At 39.9% G+C, this 25515-nt stretch overlaps 1 protein-coding gene across 6 annotated transcripts in view; it reads right to left on the bottom strand.

The window, feature by feature from the left end:
* The window catches only part of PDE8B (phosphodiesterase 8B), a 310368-nt gene that overhangs the window by 200300 nt on the left and 84553 nt on the right, over window positions 1–25515 (bottom strand). The window lies entirely within an intron of this gene.

Below are 25515 nucleotides of genomic sequence, written 5' to 3'. Positions count from 1 at the left end.
GAAAGAACATTTTGTAAGCTAGCATTAAGAAAGAAAAGGCTACATAGAAAAAAGAGAAAATTAGTATTAGACTTCTTGTCAACATTGAAAGCTATAAAATAGAGACATAACTTTTGATAAGGTAGATAGATATTAAGATAAATAAATAAAAAGTAATAGCCTTGCTCTATACTACCACAGAAGAAGTCCTAGTGGTGCAGTGGTTAAGTGTTTGACTGCTAATTAAAAGATCAGCAGTCTGAAACCACCAGCCACTCCTAGGGAGAAAGATTTGGCCGTCTGCATCCGTGAAGATTACAGCCTTGGAAACCCTATGGGGCAGTTCTACTCCATTCTATAGGGTTGCTACCAAAAACAAAACCAAACCTGTTGCCCTCGAATCGATTCCGACCCATAGCAACCCTATAGGACAGAGTAGAACTGCCCCATAGAGTTTCCAAGGAGCGCCTGGTGGTTTTGAACTGCTGACCCTTGGGTTAGCAGCCGTAGCACTTAACCACTGTGCCACCAGGGTTTCCATAGGGTTGCTAGGAGTCGGAATCAACTTGATGGCAGTGGGTCAGAGGTAACTACCACTAACCTGTAAGAAAAGAAAAAAAAAAAAAAAATTCCAGGCATAATAGCAATGACACCTATTAAATCCAGAAAGGAATCTGATGAATATTAAGGAAATTGTACATATATTTTTTAATTAATATTTAAACTTTAATTAATGCAGAAAATTCCAAACCAAACCTCAACAGAGCTTTTTTAGAGAAAATTCATATGGAAGAGTATATTAGAGCTGCCAAGAAAATTTTGTAAATTAAAGAACAATGAAAGATTTGCTTCACCCGATGAAATCATACTATAAAGCCACTGTATTTAAAACAAGATGCCATTGGCATGGGAACAGAAAAATGTATCAGCAGAACAGGACAGAGAATCTATGAATAGATCCAAGTATATGCAGAAGCATAATTATGATGAATAACTGAAATGAGGGACTTGTTTCACAAATTATACTAGCCACAGAGTTATTTATCTGAAACAAAACTTAGATATAAAAAATAAATTTCATATGAATTAAAATGTACTTTTTTAATTAGAAGAAATTTAGGAGATTATTTTATAACTTCAGCATCAGAGAGAACTTCCTAAGTAGGTCAAGAACACAAAGCCAGAAAGGAAACAACAGACAAATTTAATTTTAATTATTTTATGGCAAAATACATCAAGTCAAATGATAACAAGCGTTACCTGAGGAACATACTAGACACAAAGATTAAAGATGAGCTTCATATCCATAATAAATAGAACTCTTTTGAAACTGATAAGAAAAAGATAAGTCTTCCCATAGGAAAACACATGCAGGGATGAACAGGAAATTCACAAAAGAGGAAATGCAAATAACCAATACATTCATGATAAGATACTTGAGCTCACAACAACTAAGCAGTAACCAGTTGTCATTGAGTCGATTCCAACTCATGGCAACAGCATGTGTGTCAGAATAGAACTGTGCAGCGGTAGGAAGCAGAGTAGCTGAGAGCCCATCCAAGGGGGTGGGGGAGGAGAGCAAGACCATGTACAAGCCAAGGATTTAAACCCCTTATGCATGCTTAATTGTTCCCTCAGACTTCACTTACAAAACACATATTCAAAGATTACATTACTAAGAATTTCAGAGCATTAAACCGAAAGCGCAAGGCCCTGCTGAGCATAGGTACCTGTGCAACTGCCCTTGTTGCACGCCATGGAGCAGGCCCTGCCTGCAGAATAACCAAGGCATGGAGCATTCCATAAACTTCAGCTTACACATAGGAGGGAAACAAAGACCTGACACCAGCAGAAACCTGGCAGAGAAGAGAGTTGGGCAGAGACTGAGTAGAAAGGGGGAAGGTGGCAAGGCCTGGTAGCAGAAAACAGATAAAAATAACCTCCAGAAAGAAAGTCCTACCCTGACTGTGGAAATATTGAGAACACGTCTAATACCTGGCTACAGGGGAAATGAATGGAAGGGCTGTCTTGTGAAGGCAATACTTCTGGGGAAGGGAGGAGACTAGGAGGTTTACAACTCCTGGATACTTGATGGTGAGCTGGGGAGCAGGCAATAGAAATTAAGGATCCTTTAGAAACAAAGGGGAGCATTGGTGGTTCAGTGACAGAATTCTCGCCTTACTCTCCCGGGTTCAATTCCTGGCTACTGCATGTCATGCACAGCCACCGCTCATCTGTCAATGGAAGCTTGCATGTTGCTATGATGCTGAGCAGGTTCCAGCAGAGCTTCCAGACTAAGATGGTCTAGGAAGAAGGGCCTGGTTATCTATTTCCAAAAATCAGCCAACGAAAACCCTATGGAGCACAATGGTCCTATCTGCAACTGATTCTGGGGATGGTGCAGAACTGGCCAGCATTTCACTCCATTGTGCATGGGGTCACCATGAGCTCTGCGAGAACTTGAAAGCAGCTAACAACAACAACACAGAAACAAAAGAGACTTGCAATCAGAAGATACATGAACTCTCCCTCTCTCTGCCCCAAAGGTACCATGTGTTAAAGAACCTACACTTGCCAGTACCTACAGAAGAGGGCGCACATAAACTAAGAAACCTGGTGGGCTCTCACCTTTGTCTACACAAAATCAGCTGGTACTGTTGGTCCAGCCAGGAAAACATAACATTTCAAGATGAAGAGAACATGGCAGGCACAAACGAAACCAGTCAATGTTTAAGAACTCATAAAGTGATAAAAAGAAATTCATTCCAATTATGATTCTTTTAATGTTCCAACCATTATTCCACTGTATTGTGTATTTCAGAAGTGAAAACTTGACAGGGTAAAAAAAAATGCAAAGACTGGATGATCAGCCTCTTTCTGAGAAAGGCAGAAAGATGCAAAGTGCGTCATTACACACCTGCTTGGGGGGTTGGTGTAACAATACAATGACTAGAGAAAAGAGGCAGTTAATAAACCCATTAGTGATGCTAATCTTAAAAGACAGCATCAACCTATCATTCTTCAGAGAAATTGTTTCCATTTTTTAATGGCTGATTTTTCTAAATTGGAGAGCATTTATTCAAATAGTTCTGCGATCTTTTCTGTTTACTTTTGAGGCAATTTTTCACCAGGGTTCCTTTCTGAGCACAATCCATATCTACTTTTAAAATTAAGAGGTTTGCAACGTCCAAGTTACCTTTCAATTTCTATAGAGTTAACACTTAAAATTCTTTCAAGGGGCTCCATCTACATGATCTGGTTGCTTAGCAACAGGATTCTTTTGTAACTGTGATCCACAGTGGAGAAGGAATGGATCTGAAAGGTAACATCATAAAATTTCTCAAGTAAAGATGCAATCATACAGATCATTCTACTTATTGACTGCACACAAATTCCTCATGTGTGCTACAGCTGCTAACCAAAGGGTCAGCAGTTCGAATCCGCCAGGCGCTCCTTGGAAACTCTATGGGGCAGTTCTCTCTGTCCTATAGGGTTGCTATGAGTCGGAATCGACTCCATGGCACGGGGTTTGGTTTTTTGCTTTTTTTACTTCTTTTTAGTAACCTTTTCAGACAAATTAGTAAAAATAATATGAAAGCATACTTCGTATCAATGGTAACTTTAAAACATAAAATACACAACACTCCAAGTTCACTATACTCTATTCTATAATCGTATTATTCCATCCATGTAAGAGCTAGGTATCAATTTAAATAAGAGAAAAATATTTTCTTGTTACCCATCTGTGACCAATGATATCATCTTAACATTGCTCTTTTTTAAGGTCCAATTTCAAGTGTCAAGTCTAGATACAGGGCTGTACAACTAAGAACTCCAGATCTCCCAAGCTTTTACTCCAAAACTTTTACACCAGTCTTACAGGTCATCTTTGGAGGACAATGTTGAAAGAGAACTGCATTCACTGTAGTTGTCTTTATGCCAAAGAAGTTTCAAATGAGTAAATCTGTACATGAAACAATCTTGAATTTCTTTTGCCCTCATACTTGAAAGGTTTCTTCTTAGAAGCAGATCGAAATTATTAATATTTTGAGTGGCTTTTGCCAATCATTTTGAAGCCTGATGCTTCAGAGACAGGAATCTGGGATTTGAAAATTTGAAGGACGAAAATAGCTAAGGAAAATATATCCACAACCTATGAACCGCACCTCTCACAGTCGACTCTTTTTCTCCATTCTCACTTTCCACTGACACTTAGGTGTATTCAGATGGAAAACCTACTTCTCAAGTGTAGCTGATTACTGCCATGCTTCTTCCTCTCAAGTGTATGCCATTTATAGTAAGATTGCAACACACTTGGAATGTTGTTTTCATCCTAATTATTTTCATATATGAAAATACAAACTGCTTTTAGAGGGGTGGTCATTGTTGCCCTGAAACTGATTGTATGTGATCACCCAGGAGCCAGGAGATTGGTTCCTGCTCTGTGGACACTGATTAGTTTTCTTGTTGCTTTTTCTTGAGCTGTGTTTATAACAGAAATCAGTTCTATCATGTAAATTATATTTCTCCTCTAAAATTACAATACTTCCCCTTATAATAGGATGTGATGTCATAAGCAGAAAGATTTGACTTCATAAAAAGGGACCTCAATAAAAGGGTTAAAATAGAGAAATCTCTGCCCAAACTCTCATGCGTTGAAGATGATAACAGAAAAATTAATGGAAAATATTGATCAGCATATTCTTCTCTTCTGCCAAATCACCAGTTTTTTACCATTCAAATAACTCCCACTCCTTAAAGGCTGCCTCTGCCAGCAGGAAGGACGAAACAATTATATCCACCCTCCATCCAAATAAACAAATATAGTACCAAGCCCCTTTTACTCTACCAAAAAGGAAAATGGGCAGAAAAGAGTGTCATAAAAATATCTTCCTCAAACAAAGAACAACAAACACAATCGGTGGTCCACCAATCTTGGATGAAAGTCAGAATAGAGGATTCCATGTTCGGTAATGGCAGACTAGGAAATAAGGACCAACCTTCCCAATGATGACAACTAAAAATACCGGATAAAGTATTTTAAAGCATCTTCTAAAAAGCCTCAAAGAGGTATCAATATTGTGAGGAACTGCCAGGCCAAAAATCTAGAAAATCAGAACCCACTTGGGTAAGTTTAGTACCCCAGAGTATTTGCTGGTTTGGGAAAAAAAAAAGCTGTGGGGCTGAGTTTCTGATTTTAACAATTTCAAGGGTCAAAGGGGATTAAAATAAAAGCCAAAGCCACCAAAGACGAAGAACGTAGTGAACTACCCCAGGTATCCCCAGGGATACCCCTGGAATCCCAAAGGGCTACACCTAAAGGCAAGGCCAAACCTGATGTAAGAGAGTCCTTCAGCAGACTTGCAGCCTACTTTGCATAGCTGATTACCTATTTAGGTAATCCAGGGAATCTCAAGCCTTGAACTCAAGGCTAAACTGGTCACCACTACCACTACACCCACTCTCGGCAGAAGCAGAAGAAAATCTCTGTCGAAGATATAATCACCCTAGACCTCAAAACAGTCCTACAGATAATTTTACAAATACGCTGGTCAGCACACAGTTAAACATAACAGGCTCATGAGCACAAATGACAACATAAATGAGAAACAGTAGAAACAACAGAAATACAGAAAGCCTTCTAATACTGAAATTATCAGGTGTGGACTGCAATGCTACTATATTTAAGACATTCAAAGAAATAAAAGCAAAGCTTGAGAACTTCAGTAGGGAATTCAAAACTATCAGACCTGATTTTACAGAACTGGAGAAGAACCAAATAGAAATTCTATAACTAAAAAAAAATCAATTATCAAAAATAATAAATCAATAGAAGGATTTAATAGTTGATAAGATACAACTGAACAGAGAATTAATAAACCATAAGATGTCAGAAAACTATCCAGAATGCATCACAGAGAGACAAAAAAGATAGGAGATAGAGCAAGACACACAGTGAACACAGTGAAAAGATCTAACATATTTGCTTGGAGTTCAAGAAAAGGAGTGAGAAAATTAGACATAATTAGCATATGAAGAGATCATAGCAGAGAATACCTTAGAATTAATAAAAGTCATCAATCCATGGACTCATGGGCCAGCAATTTCCAAACAGTATAAATAAAAAGAAATCCACCCCTAGACACATCAGAGTAAAACTGTAGAACACAAAGAAAATCTTAAAAGCAGCCGCAGAAAAGAACATAGATGAGCTTCAAATAAATCATCCTCAGTGTAGCCACGTCTCAGCAGCAACAACGGCAGCCATAAAACAGTGAAACACTACCTTCAACGTTCTGAAAGAAAACAACCCCAAACTAGAACTCCATATGCAGCAAAAATACACTTCAAAAATGAAAGTGCATTGGAGAAAGATATTTTTAAACAAAAGTAGAGTTTGCCCAATAAGATCTATACCAAAGGAAATAAATGGTGTTGTTCTTCAGGCAGAAGAAAAATGATTCCAGATGGAAGGAATATAAAAAGAAAGAACAAAGAAAAAAGGTACATATGAAAGCAAATCTAAATAACATTGACTATAGAAAATAATAATAATATCTTATGGGGCTTAACACATACAGGGAAATAAGAGACATAACAATGACAGCATGTACGCCAAGAGTGAGATAAATGGTGCTTCTATGGTCTGGGAGGTAAGAGTGGTCCTGGTTCACTTCAAACTTCAATAAGTTAAGGGTACACGCTCTGGTTCTGCTAAAGAAAGAACAGGATCAAATACAGGGAGGGATCAAATGATAAAAAGTGCAATCCATCTAAAAGCAGGCAAGAGAGGAGTGAAACATAAAACAGATGTGGCAAACAGAAAAGAAAACAAAAAAAGTGATAGATTTAAACCCAAATTTATCAGCGATTACATTAAAATATAAATAGACTAAAAGCAAGTTGGTATAAACTTTAGAATTAAAAGGGTTTTAAAGTTCTTCTAAGTTTCAAATTGCATTTCCCTCTTCTGTTTAACTCTGCTGCTCTCAGGACAACATCTAAATTCCTTAGCAGGTGTGGACTGTGACACAACTATACTTACAACATTCAAAAAAAAGAATAAAAGCAAAGGTTGGAAGGAAGGGAAAGGAAAGAAACTTGGGAGAATGAGGGAGAGAGGAGAAGTAAATGTCAGATAAGCAAACTACCCAAAGCCACTAGGTTGGTTATTCACCTGCTATCTTCTCAGTCCCAAGCCTCACTCTGCTCCATGATGTTGGGGCTGGGAATTAATCACATTTCATCTCTCTTGCCAGCTAAGTTCCTCTTAAGGTTTGCCAATGGGAGACACTGACTAGTGGCAAGAGGTCAAAAGGTAGGAAGAAGGGGTTCTCTTCCTGTTTCCAGCTCCAGTGAGTATCCCTCCAGCATTAGAGGACAGCCTCAGTTCTCGCCTCCAGCTTCTTCTGGCACACGCAGCACAAGCCATGAAGGGCACCCCACCCCCAGCTCCTCAGTTCTGATTATGCTGCATCTTCCTCTTATACGCCCCCTCTCCACCTCAGAAATGGTATCTGCTTCCTGCAGTTACTAATATCTGGGTTACCTCATCATCGCCTCTTTGCTCTTCAGGCCCTCCAACACTCAGTATTGCTGTTGTTAGGTGTTGTTGAGTCACTTCCGCCTCATAGTGACTGTGTATATAATAGAACAAAACACTGCCAGGTCCTGTGCCATCCTCACAATTGTTGCTAGGTTTGAGTCCATTGTTGCAGCCACTGTGTCAATCCATCTCGTCGAGAGCCTTCCTCTTTTTGCTGCCCTCTACTTTACCAAGCATGGTGTCCTCCTCCAGGGTCTGGTCCCTCCTGATAACATGTCCAAAGTACCTGAGACAAAGTCTCGCCATTCTTGCTTCTAAGGAGCACTCTGGCTGTACTTCTTCCAGGACAGATTTGTTCCTTCTGGCAGTCCATGGTATATTCAATATTCTTCACCAACACCATAATTCAAAGGCATCAACTCTTCTTAGGTCTTCCTTATTCATTGTCCAGCTTTCGCATGCATATGAGGCGACTGAAAACACCATGGCTTGGGTCAGGCGCACCTTAGTGCTCAAAGTGACATCTTTGCTTTTTAATACTTTAAAGAGGTCTTTTGCAGTAGACTTACCCAATGCAATTGTTTGATTTGACTCCTGCTCCATAGTTGGTGATCGTGGATCCAAGTAAAATGAAATCCTTGACAACTTCAATCTTTTCTTTGTTTTCTTCTCAATCATGATGTTGCTTAATGGTCCATTTGTAAGGACTTCTGTTTTCTTTATGTTGAGATATAATCCATACTGAAGGCTGTAGTCTTTGATCTTCATCAATAAGTGCTTCAAGTCCCCTTCACTCTCTACAAGCAAGGCTGTGTCATTTGCATCTCACAAGCTGTTAACGAGTCTTCCTCCAATCCTGATGCTGCATTCTTCATATAGTCCAGCTTCTCAGACAGTTTGCTCAGCATACAGATTGAATAAGTATGATGAAAGGATACAACCCTGATGCACACTTTTCCTAATTTTAAAGCACACAATATCCCCTTGTTCTGTCCAAACAACTGACTCTTGATCTACGTACAGGTTCCTCATGAGCACAATTAAGTGTTCTGGAATTCCCGTTCTTTGCAATTTTATCCATAATTTTGTATGATCCACACAGAAGAATGCCTTTGCATAGCCAATAAAACAGAGGTAAACATGTTTCTGGTATTATAATGAAATATACAAAGAATTGGAGTTAGAAAACCAAAAGGGAAGAATATGCTTAACATTTCTCAAGTTGAAAGAACCGAAGAAAAAATTCAAGCCTCCAGTTGCAATACTGAAGAATCTTGTGCGCCGTGATTAAGAGCTATGGCTGCTAACTAAAAGGCTGGCAGTTTGAATCCACCAGTCACTCCGTGGATACCCTGTGGGCAGCCCTACTCTGTCCTGCAGGGTTGCTATGAGTCAGAACCAAATAGACGGGCATCAGTTTGGTTCGGTTTTTGGTTTATGGGCAAAACATTGAATGAAACAGGAAGCATCAGAAGAAGATTGAAAGAATACACAGAGTCACTGTACCAAAAAGAATTAGTCGACATTCAACCATTTCAGAAGGTAGCATATGATCAAGAACCAATGTAGCCAGTACTCTACATTAAATCCTCTGTGTTTGAATTGCCTAGCATGATTTCTCTTATCTAACTTACGGAAACAGTTGCAAAGCTATTTAGAGGCAAACATAAGATTGGAATCTCATAATTCTTCATGTAGTGTTCACCTTTAAAGAAAGTACACTTTTATAGCGAGCTTTCTAATAGAAATACAATGTGAGCTACAAATAATAATTTTTAATTTTCTAGGAGCCACATTAAAAAGAGCAAAAACAGCTGCAATTAATTTTAATAATAGACTTTATTTAACCAAATATTTCAAAAAAGTCATCATTTCAACATTCAAATCAGTGTAAAATATTAATAAGCTGTCGACTATAGGAGGACTGTAAATAAAATCTAAAAGAGAAAAAAACGCTTTAATGTCATTGTATGTTTTGTGATTATCTTAGTCAATTAAATTTAATTATTTGAATTGTCCTGATACTAAATACGGAACTCTGGTGGCACAGTCATTAAGAATTCAGCTGCTAACCAAAAGATCGGCAGTTCGAATTTACCAGCCGCTCCTTGGAAACCTTACGGGGTTACACTTTGTCCTACAGGATCACCATGAGTCGGAATTGATTCGATGGCAACAAATTTTGGTTCTGGATATGAAATGATTAACCTTGACCAGCTACTGTGCAATTCCACAACAGCAGTATCATATATTTCATGCATATTTGTATACTTGATGCCAAGCACAGTACCTGGCACATAATAGGTACTCAACATAGGATGAATGAATGAACTATGTTAATGTGGGGTACTGCCCAACTTATGATTCTCATTGGCCTACATTAACTTGCAAGTACATAAATCAGTACTAAAGGCCTGAACTTGCTAATACAACCTCCTCCAGACATCATCATCATCATGGCTACCATCATCCTAGGTAACTGTCTACAGCTCCCATTATGTGCAAGGCCCTGTGCTAAGCACTTTTCACATATTATATCATTTAACCTCCAACAACCCTGTGAGGTAGGTACTATTATTGTTGCCATTTTCAGATGAGGAAACTGAGGCACAGACCAGCTAGGAAAACTTGCCCAAGGTTATGCAGCTAACAAGTGGCAGAGCTGGGATATGAAACCAAGCTGTCTGGCTCCAGAGTTCATGTTTTTAGTTACTATTGTTAAACACAGCCTCCCTGGCTATCAAAACTGCCTGTAAGAACCCATTATTTGGCTGAATTATGCCACTAGAGATGCATATCATATTTTTACGCAAATAAGGTACATCTTCTGCATTTGTTTGCTGACCACACCATCCCCCTGTGAGGCACTCTCACAAAAGCCACCATGCCAACCCTCTTCCACCTGTTGCTGTAAATAAAAAATTAGCATATTACACGTATGAAAATACCTCATGGGGGGGAAGGTACGGCCAGCAAACAAACACAGAACGTGTGCATTATCTGAGTATTTAGTCAATAGTACCTGTATTATATACTTTCATAACTTGACCTAGAAAGAAAACACATCCTATGATGTTCACCCAAAATGCACCTGCAGAGTCCTGGTATATCTCCTCTAGACATTTTGCATCCCTTCTCTGCACCTGTGAAGAGGGAGCTCAGGAGCCCAGGAATCACTTCTTCTCTGGAGCTGTCAGCGAGGCCTCAGCCCACCAATGACCCAGGCTGAGGAGTCAGTATAAGACCAGTACAAATTATCCAAAGCTGGAAACTCCGGTGGCGTAGTGGTTAAGTGCTACAGCTGCTAACCAAAAGGTCGGCAGTTTGAATCTGCCAGGCGCTCCTTGGAAACTCTATGGGGCAGTTCTACTCTGTCCTATAGGGTTGCTACTGACTCGAAGGCAGTGGGTTTGGTTTTTTTTTTTTTTTTAGAGAGAGGCTGAGACCTCTCCACCTTGCTTCCTGATTGTGGGCCCTGGAGAGGGAGCTCTCACTGGACAGGCAAGAATGCAAGAGCTATTCTTACACAGGAAAGAGACACAGGTCAGGTTCATCCATCCTCATACATCCAGAGACTAGACCTAGCCCAGGGGCAGGAGGGCCTCATCCCTCCCCTGAGTCATCAGAGAGGGAGAAACACAGGAGAATAATTATGCCCTATTAAACTATGAGCAAGGATTTCTGAATCATATGACCTTATTTCAAGTCCCATCTTTAAAAGTGAAAAACCTTGAACAAGTTATTTAACCATTCTGTTTCTTAATTTGTAAAATGTGGGTGATACTATCTACCTCACAGGGTTGCTGTGAAGACGAAAATGCATCATCTAAAGAGCCTAGCACAGAGCCTGACAGAGGGTGGGCACGCAATAATGTTAGTTTCTTATCCCTCCTCCCAGTTTTTTAAGAAGCAGTCCACAGATGCATGTTTTCCCCTTTAGAATGCTAGTCTTATTGTATTGTTTGTGCTTATATTATTTTTCCTTTTAAAATGGAGGCAACTAAGAAAAGCAATAATACAGTAATTGTATAACAGGGCCATGTGCACACAGCCTCAACAATCACTGCTCACGTCTTCTTACACAAGGCCTGCATCAACTTGGAATTGCTGTTTTTGTTTTCACCAACCTTCATGTTTTCCAAAAAACAAATCAAGCCTGCAGACACTACAGCAAAATGGTTTCCTTTACAGTGGAATGTTTGCCCAAAAAACTTAATTTCTCTAATTGGCATCAGTGGAAAATGAAGTGCTTTAAAAGTGGCAAGCTTGAGGTGAACAAGAGCAAACAGCCTTGACAGCTGATAAGTCTGGATGCAGCTAACGCCTTCCCCAGTTCTCCTTATTCTGCCCAGTAATTGCTGCAAATGTGGCATACTGCATCCCACACATTTCTGAGACATCCATTACTTCAGAAAATGCTGTCAGGTAAATTAAGGACAAAGACAAAACCTTAGTTCTAAATTTTCTTGATTTCTCCTTAGGCTACAGCACTTTATTTTCGGCTCTCTTTTGCCACTTGGTAGATATGGTCATTAAAGTCCAGAGAAATCTGAACTATGTCCCTGAGTCTATACAGCCTTGCCCGAGGGACCACCTGAGCTGTGGTCCAACTTTGTCACTTACAAGCTGTATGGCCTCACACAAATCACCCAACCTCTCTGAGCCTGAGTTTCCTTACCTCTCATGATAACACAGCACTACTATGAGAACTGGAGTCCCTGGGTGAGGCAAACAGTTAACGTACTCACCTGCTAACCAAAAGGTTGGAGGTTTGGGTCCACCCAGAGGTACCTCAGAAGAAAGCCCTGGCAATCTACTTCTAAAAAATCAGCTGTTTAAAACCCTTTGGAGTACAGTTCTACTCAGACATACGTGGGGTCACCATGAGTCTGAGTCAACTCAACGGCAACTGATGACTATGAGAATTAAAGTAGATGGTGTTTGTGGTGTATATTCTGTAAATAGAAAAACTATCAAATAGTTTTTTCCTGTTGCATAGCTTAAGCATGAGAGCATGAGGTAAATGTAAAGAAGAAGCGTCATGATGTGACAGGAGACACCACCTGTAGCCTTCACTGTACAGTTATTGAGGAAATAAGCTGGACCAGCTGGTTGTTGTTGTTAGGTGCCATCGAGGTGGTGCTGACTCATAGCGACTCTATGCACAACAGAACGAAGCACTGCCCGGTCCTGTGCCGCCATCCTTACAATCGTTGTTATGCTTCAGCTCATTGTTGCAGCCACTGTGTCAATCCACCTTGTCAAGGGTCTTCCTCTTTTCCTGTACTTTGCCAAGCATGAAGTCCTTCTCTAGGAACTGATCCCTCCTAACAACATGTCCAAAGTATGTAAGATGCAGTCTCGCCATCCTTGCTTCTAAGGAGCATTCTGGTTGTACTTCTTCCAAGACAGATTTGTTCATTCTTTTGGCAGTCCATGGTATATTCGATATTCTTCGCCAACACCACAATTCCAAGGGATCAACTCTGATTAGGTCTTCCTTATCCACTGTCCATCTTTCACATGCATAAGATGTGATCGAAAATACCATGGCTTGGGTCAGGTGCACCTAAGTCTTCAAGGTGACATCTTTGCTCTACAACACTTTAAAGAGGTCCTTTGCAGAGCAGATTTACCCAAATGCAATGCGTAGTTTGATTTCTTGACTGCTGCTTCCATGGCTGTTGATTGTGGAGCCAAGTAAAATGAGATCCTTGTCAACTTCAATCTTTTCTCCGTTTATCAAGATGTTGCTCATTGGTTCAATCATGAGGATTTTTGTTTCCTTTATTTTGAGGTGCAATCCATACTGAAGGCTATGGTCTTTGATCTTCGTTAGTAAGTGCTTCAAGTCCTTTTCATCTTCAGCAATCAAGGTTGTGTCATCTGCATAATGCAGGTTGTTAATAAGTCTTCCTCCAATCCTGATGCCCCATTCTTCTTCATACAGTCCAGCTTCTCGGATTATGTGCTCAGCATACAGATTGAATAGGTATGGTGAAAGGATACAACCCTGACACACACCTTTCCTGACTTTAAACCAATCAGTATCCCCTTGTTCTGTCCAAACAACTCCCTCATGATCTATGTAAAGGTTCCTCATGAGCACAATTAAGTGTTCTGGAATTCTCATGCTTCACAATGGTATCCATAATTTGTTATGATCCACACAGTCGAATGCCTTTGCATAGTCAATAAAACACAGGTAAACATCCTTCTGGTATCCTCTGCTTTCAGCCAGGGTCCATCTGACATAAGCAATGATATCCCTTGTTCCACGTCCTCTTCTGAAACCAGCCTGAATTTCTGGCAGGTCCCTGTTGATATACTGCTGCAGCCGTTTTTGAATGATCTTCAGCAAAATTTTGCTTGTGTGTGCTATCATTGATATTGTTCTATAATTTCCACATTTGGCTGATCACTTTTCTTGGGAATAGGCATAAATATGGATCTCTTCCAGTCAGTTGGCCAGAAAGCTGTCTTCCATATTTCTTAGCATAGATGAGTGAGCACCTCCAGCACTGCATCTGTTTGTTGAAACAACTCAATTAATATTCCATCAATTCCTGGAGCCTTGTTTTTCGCCAATGCCTTCAGAGAAGCTTGGACTTCTTCCTTCAGTACCATCGGTTCCTGATCATATGCCACCTCTTGAAATGGTTGAATATCAACTAATTCTTTTTGGTATATTCCTTCCATCTTCTTTTGATGCTTCCTGCGTCATTTAATATTTTCCCCATAGAGTCCTTCACTATTGCAACTGGAGGCTTGAATTTTTTTTTCAGTTCTTTCAGCTCGAGAAATGCCAGGCGTGTTCTTCCTTTTGTTTTTCTATCTCTAGCTCTTTGCACATGTCATTATAATATTTTACTTTGTCTTCTCGAGCCACCATTTGAAATCTTCTGTTCAGTACTTTTACTTCATCATTTCTTCCTTTTGCTTTAGCTGCTCAACATTCATGAGCAGTTTTAGAATCTCCTCTGACATCCATCTTGGTCTTTTCTTTCTTTCCCATCTTTTCAGTGACCTCTTGCTTTCTTCATGGATGATGTCCTTGATGTCATTCCACAACTCGTCTGGTCCTCGGTCACTAGTGTTCAATGCGTCCAATCTATCCTTGAGATGGTCTCTAAACTCAGATGGGATATAATCAGCGTCATATTTTAGCTCTCATGGACTGGCTCTGATGTTCTTCAGTTTCAGCTTGAACTTACATATGAGCAATTGATAGTCTGTTCCAAAGTCGGCCCCTGGACTTGTTCTGACTGATGATACTGAGCTTTTCCATCATCTCTTTCCACAGAAACAGTCAATTTGATTCCTGTGTGTTCCCTCTGGCGAGGTCCATGTGTATAGTCGCCATTTATGTTGGTGCAAGAAGGTATTTGCAATGAAGAAGCCATTGCTCTCACAAAATTCTATCATTAGATCTCTGGCATTGTTTGTATCACCAAGGCCATATTTTCCAATTACCGATCCTTCTTCTTTGTTTCCAACTTTCACATTCTAATCACCAGTAATTATCAATGCATCCTGAGTGCATGTTCAGTGAATTTCAGGCTGCAGCAGCTGATAAAAATCTTCTGTTTCTTCATCTTTGGCCTTAGTGGTTGGTGTGTAAATTTGAATAACAGTCATATTATCTGGTCTTCTTGTAGGCGTATGGATATTATCCTATCACTGACAGCGATGTACTTGAGGATAGATCTTGAAATGTTCTTTTTGACGATGAATACAACACCATTCCTCTTCGAGTTGTCATTCCCAGCATAGAAGACTATATAATTGTCCGATTCAAAATGGCCAATACCAGTCCATTTCAGCTCACTAATGCCTAGGATATCGATGTTTATGCATTCCATTTCATTTTTGACAATTTCCAATTTTCCTAGATTCATACTTCGTACATCCCACATTCCAATTATTAATGGATGTTTGCAGCTGTTTCTTCTCATTTTGAGTCAGGCCACATCAACAAATGAAGGTCCCGAAAGTTTTACTCCATCCATGTCATTAAGGTTGACTCTACTTTGAGGAGGCAGCTCTTCTCCAGTCGTCTTTTGAGTGCCTTCCAACCTGGGGGGGCTCATCTTCCAGCACTATGTCAGACAATGTTCCGCGGCGGCTATTCATAAGGTTTTCACAGGCTAATGCTTTTCAGAAGTAGGCTGCCGGGTCCTTCTTCCTAGTCTGTCTTAGTCTGGAAGCTCAGCTGAAATGTGTCCTCCATGGGTGACCCTGCTGGTATCTGAATACCGGCGGCATAGCTTCCAGCATCACAGCAACATGCAAGCCCCCACAGTATGACAAATTGACAGACACATCAGCTGGTGGTCCAGGGGAAAGAGAGCAGTGGTGGCTGAAGGGTGTAGCAGGTTCAGTAATAATTCAAGTGGGTGGATCAAGTAGCAGTGGTAGGGTGGGGAAATGGGAAATTAACTCATTTTAAGTGCTTAGCATAGGGCCAGGACACATAAAAAATGCTCAAAAATTATTGATGATGGCCTTTATGACCATGCCATTCAGGGTTTTACAAACCCATGTTGCTGTCTCACAACCTCAGAGCAACGCTATGAGAAGTAAATGAGAAATCTCGCATGTTAAAGTGACAACTAAAATATTTGCCAATTTTTTTTAATTAACTGGTTATTAAATAAATTTGTTTCCTACATCTGACATCTGACAGTTGAAGATTAAACTCTTGCTACTTGGGACACATTAAATTTGTCTGAGGACAGAAACTTGCCTACAGCATAGGGCCTCCAAATTTTTAGTTTATGTGTACACACACACACACACACACACACAGCCTCCAAAGAGGCCCAGGAAAACAGGAGCAAATGAGACAGGCAGAGGAGGCCCAAGGATAATCATCTTCACTCCATTCTCTGAACAAGGGCTGGGGTCTTATCTTTGTGATCAGGGAGACACTGGGTGCTCAATAAATGGTTGTTGATGATGATGATACTACCCACATGCCTCTCAACAGAATCTAGTGTTCTGCATACAGAGTCACTGGAAAGTTGCAAGGCATTGATGGAGATGCTTTGGTTTCAATATATTTTTCCATTTTATTTTAATATTCCCCCAAACAAAAAATCTATTATATTTCATTTAAGATAATAACTCATTTTTAAACATCGGTTAGCTTGTACAACATCTTTCTCACTTGAAGGAGCATATTTTATTCAACCCAATTGCAAGTAGCTACAATTATGCAAACCCTATATGATGATGTTCTAGTTCACTGCTACTGGGCCTATTTTAGACATAACTCAAATAGTTGCTGCAGAGCTTGAGGGAGGGAGCTTTTTGGATTTTGTTTTAAGCAATTTAAGAAACAGTCCACATAGGGTTTCTTGTTGCATTTAATATTTTCCCCTTGTCTATGCTTATATGTATTCTCATGGGAATCTGTGTCCTATGTCTATACGATATTTTGTATTACACTTTCAGCTGGGGTCTTCTCTCCCCCGCCTCTAGCTTCCCAGCCCCTCTCCCTGGCCCACAGAGTTCCTGAGCTGATCAGGCAGAGGTAAAGAGGATGACAATGACAGGCAGTAAGCTTAGTGGCCTTTGGAGCCAGCCAGTCTAGGTTTGCATCCTGGCTTTGCTGCTTACTAGTTGCATGACCTTGAGCAAGTTATTTCACCTCTCTGTGCTTTAGTCTTTTGATCAGTAAAATAGAATAATAATAGTATCTATCTCATAGAGTTGCTGCAAAGAGTAAATAAATCAATACATATGTGAAGCACTTAGAAACAGTACTTAAGTACTATATAACTGTTGTTATTGTTGGTGGTAGTTATTGTTATTATCACATCAAAACTTTTGTTTTCTATACAGCGGAGCTGAGGCCTACTAAGCCACTCATACTGGTTCAACTTCTGATAAGAAGCTTGTCCCTATGGTGTCTTCACTGCAAGCGGGCGTAAGGGAGCCTCTGGAGTCTGTTGTTCCTATGGCCCAGATCTTTGATCCTTCCTCCTCCAACTGGTCTCATTCCTATAATGACCCTATGTCTCCGCCCTGACTGGGGTGCCCCAGGATTGCAGTCCTGCCACGGGTCTGAGGCAGGTGCTGACATCCCTGGTGCTCAGTCTTTCTCTTTCAGTCTTCCTCTCTGGAGCTGGAGCCTCATACTGCAGCCCAGGCCTGCAGCTGGAGTCCTACTATGTCCAAAAGCCCCATGTCAGATTTTAACTGCCACTAGTATACCCAACCCCCAGTATAGATCATTCCACCACTACCTCTAACTCCACTCATGAATGGTTTCTGGGTCTGTAACAACCCTCAAATCTGGGTATGCTCTAGTCACATCCTCATCATTGCTACTATAGCCCCATCTGACCCCTCAACATCCTTCCTGTCATAATGATGGGGGGGCAGTGTGTGGAGGGTCTTTTTCAGTCCTCCCCTACACCTTGCTTCCTGTTCTTGGGCTCAGACTAAACACTGACCATTTAATCAAGTATGAAATGATGCAATGGCGGTTGTGGGCACGTAGCATGTTACCACAACTTTGGAAAACAACTTGGTGGTTTCTTAAACATATGCTTACCACACAACCCCTGGCCCCCAGGTATCTACTCAGGAGAAATGAACACACATGTCCATGCAAAAACATGTATGCAAATGCTCATAGCTGCATTGTTCATAATAGCTAATAAGTAGGAACAACCCTAATGTCCATCAACTAATGAACGGATAAATAAAATGTGGTATATCCATGCAATGGATTACTACTCAGGGATAAAAAGGAGTGAACTACTGATACATGCTACCACACAGATGGACCTTAGCAACACTATGTTAAGTGAAAGAAGCCAGACAGAAAAGACTATGTATTATATGATTCCATTTGTATGAAATTTCTAGAAAAGGCAAAACCAACAGAAGAAGGATCTGAGCTTGCCTGGGGCTGGAGGTAGGAGGAGGCATCAACTACTAACAGGTACCAGGGATCTTTCTGGGGTAACGCAAACGTGCTCAAACAGGATTGTAGGGATGGTTGCATAACCGTATAGATGTACTAACATTTATCCAACTGTTCACATAAAATGGATGAGTTTTATGGAATGCAAAATCTACCTCAATAAAACTGTTTTTTAAAACAAATAAAACACAATGCTAACTCCCAAAAGGCTTAAAATGTACTTCATAGATTCTTTTTTTAGTAGAACAGATGGCTCTCCCCATATTTATTATATTTTTATTCCATAGCTATATCATAAAAGGCATCTTCTGAGAAACCTCCCCAGGCCCCCAAAAAGTTAGCCTCAAGCTGTTGAATTATAATTACGAAGCTTACAATGACCTCCCCCACAAACTCCACTGCAAATCTTGATTAAAGATAGAACACTTTTTAAAAATAGAACAAATGTGTTATAGTTAGTATTAAAAAGTTCAGTTGATTTTATTTGGCATTTCTAAGTTAGAATGTAAACTATAATGAGCAAAAATTTAGAAATTTTACTGATGCTTTTATAGAAAATTTATAACAGAAGTTGATGTCTTATCTGAAGTCTCACTACTGAAACCTAACCATGGATAAACTGGATCTCCAAATCATACATATTATTTTACCAAATTAGAAATGCATCTATCTGCTTTAATGGTTTACAAATATTTTAATTCCAGATGCCTGTGATTTAGATTTGAAAATATTAAAGTTGTATACCAAATGTAGCAGCATAGGTGCCCTTTAGACAAACTTTAAGGAATGGTTGCAACCATTTGTATGCTTTCAACAGTATGTTATAGAACATCCAATTAAAATGGCTTAAACAGGAAGGACTTTTACAATCTGCCTAGGAGAGGTCCAGAAGGAGGTGGGCAGAGCAGGCTGTACCATCAACCAATGCTATCCAGGCCTGGGCTCTTTACATCTGTTGGCTCTACCAACCTCAGCATTGCTCTGACATCTCTCCCCTTGGTCACAAGATGGTTGCTGCAAGTCCAAATACCATAACCAAGGAATGTGGAAGGGGGCAAGGAACATCCCCCTGTACACCTCACTTCATCATGGGGAAAACCTGAAGTCGGTCACCTGTCCATCTCTAAAACAACAAGGAATCATAGGTAAAGGGGAACACATTCCAGGATGGGTTTAGACCAGCCGGGAGTCATACCCAAGGTCTGTTGCATAACTAACCCAGGATCTGCCCCAACAGTCAACTCCATAGAGCTCTTTTTGCTACAGCAATAAAACCAACACCTGCTTTGTGTCATAACCAAGAGGTAGGCATATATTTCCATTTGAGAACATCATATCATCATTCAAAATGGCAATCAAATTCAGAAAAACAAGAAATAATGGAAGAGAGTAGACCTCACACATACTGAATTTCTCTAGTCCATCCTCCCTGAGGAGATGAAGCAGCACCACACCCTGCTTGGCAAAACCACTCACTGCATGGTGACATGGAGGAGGAGACCAAGCTGCCAAATGACAGGCTGTCACATCAAGGCATAATATGAATAGAAAGCACAACTGAATATCTTGAACCTTTCTCCTCAACATTGAATATCCACATTTGTCAATAACAAACTTCCCCTTACATATTATAAGCTCTCAGAAGTCCCACAATAAAGAATATGTTTAGTTTTATCAATAATCTAATGGCTCCCAATCTTATTTGTCCAGAACAAGCCTCTACTAATTTCTTCATTTGTTTGATATAATATCCTGTAATGGTCCCTGGGTGGTACAGTTAACACACTTGGCTGCTAACCAAAAGGTTGGAAGTCGGAGTCCACGCAGAGGCACCTTGGAAGAAGAGCCTGGCGATCTACTTCTGAAAAATGCAGCCACTGAAAACCTTATAGAGGAAACTAGATTAATGGAAAGAGAACAACCAGAACAGAAATAATGACAATGTCCACACATTATGAAGAACGTAACCAATGTCATTGAACAACTTGTGTAAAAATTGTTGAATGGGAACCTAAACTGCTGTGTAATCCTTCACCAAAAACACAAAATATTATTTAAAAAAAAACCCTATGGACCCCTATGGGGTTGCCATGAGTCGAAATTAACTTGACAGCAATTGTTTTTGTTTTTACTTTTTTTTTTAGCATCCTGTAAAACAAGTGTTCCTTGAAACATGCTGATGTAGATGAAATATGTTGAGCTAATAACTGTTATCTTCTCCTTAAGCACCTTTGCTAATGACATTTTGCCTCCTTTCTTTTCTCTAATCTTTAATAATCAAAGGGCCTGTATCAATGCTTTCTCTTCTCCTTTATTGGGTAGTTTGGAAAATAACATCCAATCTTTCTGAAATTAAAATCCGCACTTTCAATGAAAATGGCCCCATCTCTTATCCTTGTGTAATTTAAAAACTTCCCACATCTTTGTAACAGACCTGGGCTCCTCCAACTTCAGCTTTATTGTGAAGGTCTCGGAGGCGGTTAAACTCATTGCTGTTCGGAGCTCTCATTCTTGTTAATTACCCAGGCTTGTCTCTCCAGAACGCCTCCCTACTTGAGTGGCTTTTAAAGCGTGTTTGGTTATCATTGTGCTGGTCCACTATCCCTTGGAACACAATGTTTTCTAGGGGGTCCTCGACTGCAGGGAACATACAGGCAGCACGTGGGCGTCAGTCACTCCAAGTTCATGGAAGGTTTAAGTGTTTTGCTTCTTTCATCGGTACTTTTTCTGTGGTCCTTCCTTTTCAACTAGTTCTCCAGTGACAGTACAGGACAGAAGTTGAAACAAACCCTTTTTTTTTTTTTTTGTCTTAATCATTCAACCAAGAATTTTTCAGAGGGTGTCATGCATTGAATTGTGTTCCGCCAAAATATCTGTCAACTTGGCTACATCATGATTTCGTTGTATGATTGTCTACCATTTTATTTCTGATATGATTTCCCTATGTGTTGTAAATCCTATTACTATGATGTAATAAGAGGGATTAGTGGCAGTTATATTGATGAAATTTATAAGATTAGATGGTGTCTTATGCCAATCTCTTTTGAGATATAAAAGAGAGAAGTGAGCAGAGAGACATGGTGACCTCATACCACCAAGAAAGCAGTGCCGGGAGCAGAGTGTGTCTTTTGGACGTGAGGTTCCTGCACTGAGATGCTCCCAGACCAAGAGAAAACTGATGACAAGGACCTTCCTCCAGAGCCAACAGAGAAAGCCTTCCCCTGTAGACGGCGCCCTGAATTCAGACTTCTAGCCTGCTGGGCTGTGAGAAAATAAACTTCCCTTTGTTAAAGCCATCCATTTGCGGTATTTCTGTTATAGCAGCACTAGATGACTAAGAAGGAGGGCAATTTAAATTTAAATTAAAACTTGGGGCTCATAGTAGGGGTAGGGCCTATACTAAAAAGAAAATAAGTACAGCCTGCAGCCTACTTTACATCATCCTGATCACCGGTCCAGTAATCCTATGTTTAAAATTGCTCATATCTTCTTCATCACTGGGGGGTAGTTATTAATATATTTTCAGTAAAATATTCAGTGTAAAATATTATACTCACATTAACAATTTATTCAAAAGCATTTGATCTTAAATTAACTAAGCTAACAATTATTCAGTACCCATTTTTTGCAAAAGGATGATATGTGTTCTGAAAGGGAATAAAAAGAGAAAAATGCATAATTCTTACCTTCAAGAATCTTCCTGATTTGTATTTCCATGAAATAAAATTATTTTATCTTTCAAACACAGGTTTCCAAATTTGGAGATATAAAATTTTTTAAAACCTTTAAATAATATGTACACCCACTCCTTACTTATCAATATGGCTAGGTTCCAAAGACCAGGTCGTTATGAGAAAATCAGCATTTTGGGAAAACGGAGGATGACCACATCATTACAGAACTGCCGAATCACATTGTTACATAACTACCAAATTATATCATTACATAACTGCCAAAATACTGAGAATCATGGCCTAGCCAAGTTGACACTACCTTACCCATCATAGCCAGTGTTACTCTCACCTCACACCTCGGCGTTCTGCCAGACATACATTGTTAATGTGCAAAAGAGCCAGATAGGAGATTTTGTCATAAATGCAAAATGTTGGGTAACAGTAGTCGATAAGTGAGGAGTAGATGTAGATACAATCAAGAACATTTTGTCACTGAGGAAATGCAGGGGTCCATAAATGCAAATAAATATGTTTATAGAACTTCCTAGAAAGTGACCAGATTATTATCTGTTTCAGTGAACACACACTATGTTTTTACATAAAAATGAAGAATGAAAGTAGAGAAGGGTACAAGAGTGGCAAACAGGTTGAGACCAACAGAGGAGATGGCAGCCACTTGAAAAAAGAGCTTTTTGCAGTGCACTCACTATTACGGCACTGCAGAAGAGACAAAACCAAACCAAACACATTGCCATCACATCAGTCCCTACTCATAGTGACCCCATGTGACAAAGTAGAACTGCCCCATAGGATTTGCAAGGCTGTAAATCTTTACAGAAGCAGAATGCCACATCTTTCTTCCACGGAGTGGCTGGTGGATTTGAACTGCTGTTGAACTTTCAGCTAGTAGCCAAGCACTTTAACCACTACACCACCAGGTCTCCTAGAAGAGTGGCTAGAGGCCATAAAACTCAACGGATTAAATTTAATTTGAAGCCTTAAAAAAAAAAAACAGTGCTATAAAGTAGATTCCAACTCATAGCGACCCTATGCAATGTCCCATAGGGTTTCCGAGGAGTCCCTGGCAGACTTGAACTATTAGAGAGATATAAATCAAAACTACAATGAGATACCATCTCACTCTGACATTATTGGCACAAATGAAAAAAAAAAAAACAGAAAATAACAAATGTTGGAGAGCTTATGCAGAGACTGGAACTCTTATACACTGCTGGTAGGAACGTAAAATGGTACAACCACTATGGAAAATAGTATGAAGCTTCCTTAAAAAGCTAGAAATAGAAATACCATATGACCCAGAATCCCAATTCTAGGTATATACCCTAAAGAAATAAGAGCTGTGACACAAAAAAAACATAGGCACACCTATGTTTATTGCAGCATTATTAACAATAGCAAAAACATGGAAACAACCTAAGTGTCCATCAATGAATGAATGGATAAACAAACTGTGATGCATACACACAATGGAATACTATGCCACGATGAGGAATAATGACGAATTTGAGAAAAAACTCACGACATGGATGAATTTGGAGGGCATTATGCTGAGTGAAATAAGTCAGTCACAAAAGGACAAATGTTGTATGAGACCACTATTATAAAGAAAAAAGAAAAGGTTTACACAAAGCAAAAAAAAAATCTTCGATGGTTACCAGGGTTGGGAGGGAGAGGAAGGAAAAATTACTAACTAGATAGAAGACACATGTTAATATAGGTGAAGGGAAAGGCAATATACAGTATGGAGGAAGTCAGCAAAACTTGACCAAGGCATGGGAGGACACTGAGAGAAATGGCAAGAACAAAGGGCAACAGTAGTAATTGCTATAGCATAGATAATCCTGCAACAATTGTTTTAACAACACTAATTTACGAATGGATACATAGGTAGATAGATGTGGCAAGAGGTGTGGGAGGGTGTAAAGGAGCACACCCCCCCTGCAGACATAAGTTTGGTGGTGGATATTTCTACATACATAACTGTAGGTGCTGCTTATATATTAGTACAGACAATAGAGCACAAAAGGGCCACAGTCAGAGCAACTTCTTAGACATAACCAAACACCACGCAGGACGAAGTTCCTGGGCTTGAAGTGAAGGACCATAGACTCGGGGGACATCTATGTCAATTGGCACAACATAGTTCATAAAGACAAAGTCCTACAAAGTTTGCGAGTGGCCATCTAAGATGCAACTATTGGTCTTTACCGTTCAGAGCAAAGGAAAGTGAAGAAAACCAAAGACTCAAGGGAGCAATTAGTCCAAAGAACTAATGGACCACATGAAACACCTCCTGAAGAACCCTGAGACCAGAAGAACTAGATGTCCAGCTACCAGTACTGACTACTCTGACTGGGATCACAAGAGATGGTCCCGGACAGAGCTGGAGAAAAACATAGAACAAAAAAATCAAATTCATAAAGAAGACCAGGCTTACTGGTCTGACAGACTCTGAGGAAACCCCAAGACTGTAGCCCTTCTAACCTGGAACTGAAGCCACTCGTGTAGACCACCTTTCAGCCAAACCATAAACAAGCCCATAAAATAAACAATAACACCTGGAAGGAACATGCTCCTTAGAACAATCAATTATACAAGATCAAAAGGGCAACATTTGCCCAAAAGCAAAGATGAGAAGGCAGGAAGGGGTAGAAAATCTGGATGAAAGGAAATGGAGAACCTAAAACGGAAGGAGGGAGAGTGGTGACACATTGTGGGGGATGAAACCAATGTCATGGACTACTTTATGTAAAACTATCAATTGAGAAACTAATTTGCTCTGTATGAACAGTATTACCTGTATTACCTCATTTAATCATACAACAGTCGTGTCATGTAAGTACTATGATTACTATGTCCACTTCACAGATGAAAGTAAGGAGGCTGGAGAGGTTCAGTAGCTTGGCCAAGGTCATGCAGTAACTAAAGTGACAAAGCCAAGACTGGGGTCCAAGTCTGTCTGATGGCCAAGGGCAGCTCCCAGTCACCATCTGCCTCTGCACTGAGCTACTGTGCTCTTAAAGCAAAGTTCACATTAGCCATCAGATGATTTCTCTGAGGAAACAGCAATGCCACATTGATTTGCTGAAGGAACCACAAGCTTCTGGATAACTTGTATTTCCAATGCAGATTGTTCATTTATTTACAAATCAGATTTTGCTCTTCATTGTTCTAAAGCTAGCATTTAAAAAACAGCTTCAGCTTCTATAGCTGCTAAAATGCCTCTGGAAAAGACACCAGAGATAACCTATCATCTTGCCTACCTCCACCACAAACCCTTCCTTAATTTAACTTGTCCTGAAAATAAACTCATGCATGGTGCATGCTAATGAGCCTCCTATAAAATACCCAAAGGTTAT

This window comes from Elephas maximus, chromosome 2, assembly GCF_024166365.1.
Source record: "Elephas maximus indicus isolate mEleMax1 chromosome 2, mEleMax1 primary haplotype, whole genome shotgun sequence".
Lineage (NCBI taxonomy): Eukaryota > Metazoa > Chordata > Mammalia > Proboscidea > Elephantidae > Elephas > Elephas maximus.
This window is presented reverse-complemented; position numbering and strand designations above follow the sequence as displayed.